General features: G+C 48.1%; 1 protein-coding gene across 2 annotated transcripts in view; it reads left to right on the forward strand.

The window, feature by feature from the left end:
- The window catches only part of LOC102380984 (sericin 1-like), a 43,908-nt gene that overhangs the window by 27,498 nt on the left and 14,468 nt on the right, over positions 1-1,942 (forward strand). The window lies entirely within an intron of this gene.

A 1,942-nucleotide genomic window follows, 5' to 3' on the forward strand; every position in this document is an offset into this window, starting at 1 on the left:
GGGAGCTGCTCTCCAGGCATCATGGAGGCCATATGCTTGTTTACATGCACATGGTGCCCAATGCCTGACTGTGTCCTCCTCCTGTTCCCCCAGCCCCTTGAGAGAGCTCTTTGCAAAAGTGGAAAATCTGCTTTTTTTTCTCTGTTAAAATTGAAAAGCTGTATTTTTTGCAGTCAAAAAAGAAAATCCATGTTTTTTCCGATTTTTCCATGGGAAACGGAAAACTTGGATCCAGGGTGGATTTGATTTTAAATCATGATTTAAATCATTGGTCAGGAAGCCTCGATTTAATCATTATTTTCTACAAAAAGTGCATTCTTGTCCTTTTGATATAACCTTAATACATATTATTCACAACTCAGAGATAGATGTAAGTTTCATTTTTAGAAGGTACACACAATACTTTTTAAAGCAGTGATTTATTTTGATGTTTTTTCAGATCAATTTTGCAGCTACATCAGAAAACTGAATTATGATTTGGTCATTTTATTTATCAAAGCTAATTGAAGCACATACTTATGAAGTAATTGGGAGGTGAACTATCTCCAATTCACTAGATTAATCGTATATACTTGGGGGTGTTTTTCCCATGCTGTATTAAAAAGACATCAAATGAGTGCTGCAACCATATGTTATTAGCTTGGGGCTTTTCTCTAGATTTCTTCTGTCCTTTACGGCCTGGCAAGCCTGCTGCCATGATAGGTTTTCCCTTCTACCATACCAGTCCCTCACTAGATCTTAAATCAGTGGAAAGGCCATACTCAAAATCCTGTCCCTCAAGACTTCTGGAATATTCTGCTCAAAATATTTCCCTTTTGTTTCTGCTGCTTCTCCTTTCTTGCATTTATCCTGACTCTTCCTCCTTGCCCAGATCTACTCCACTCCCAACAGTCCTCTGTTCATTTAACTTCTTGAAACTCTGAACTTTTAGGGAGAGGCAAGGGCTTGACTCTGTATACACAAACTTGCAGAGAGACAATAGGGAGGATGGCTAGGTAATCAGGTCTGTTATCTCCAGGGATCCTGGTTTTCCTTGATTAAAAAATAAATAAATAAATAAAAATTGCAAATTCTCTGACTCTCCCCTCACAAAATCTTTGATTTAAAACCCCCCAAATTAGCGATTAAAATGAAAGGCACCTAGCTGCCAGGGCAGTGGGGCCAGGGACATAGGTCCACAACCCTTTGCCCCCAGCAGGAGGTGGCAGCTGCTGCAGTGGAGTGGTACATGAAGCCTGGCTCCCCACCTGCTGCCTTTGTGCTGCAAGCATGGGAAGGGGCCAGCTTCCCGCCACTGCGTGAACTCCTGGGACGTAGGGGAGGACCCATGCCCCCAAGAACTTTTTGTGGGGTGGGCGCAGGCTGCCCGCTGTGGGCTCGAGCTCCTGCCCTGCTGCCCTCCCCCAGTGTCTCTGCAGCCCAGTGTGTGTGACCTTGTGACATGCCCCCTGCACGCCCATCAGCAGTCGGATACAACCCCGTGTGCTGCTCCTGCTGCTGCCATTTGCACAGGGGACCCACTGTCACGGCAGCGCAGAGCTTGCAGCAGCAAGGAGATCCCCGCATGGCCTCACTGTTCTCTGCAGCGCTGAGTCACACCTGCTGGGATGTGGAGGCCCCAGGGGAGGGCAGCAGGGTGGGAACTCAGGCCTGCAACAGACAGCCCATGCCCAGCCCATGCACAGATCTGGGGCGGGGTACAGGCCCCCCCTGACCCCTGGGAGTGAGTGCAGTGGCAGGAAGCTGGCTCCACCCCCATCCCACTCCGTGCTGGGGCCTTGTGGCTGTGCATTGCAGCTTAGGGCTCCAAGCAGTCCCAGCCCTGCCCAACTCCCTCCCTTCTATGAGGGCCTCAATTCCACCCCCACCCCCTTGCAGAGCATCTCTTAAGAAGGTTGGAATGCATTTTTCATTTTCTGTTACATAGTTGGCAATCCTTTCC

This window comes from Alligator sinensis, unplaced genomic scaffold (assembly GCF_000455745.1).
Source record: "Alligator sinensis unplaced genomic scaffold, ASM45574v1 scaffold386_1, whole genome shotgun sequence".
Lineage (NCBI taxonomy): Eukaryota > Metazoa > Chordata > Crocodylia > Alligatoridae > Alligator > Alligator sinensis.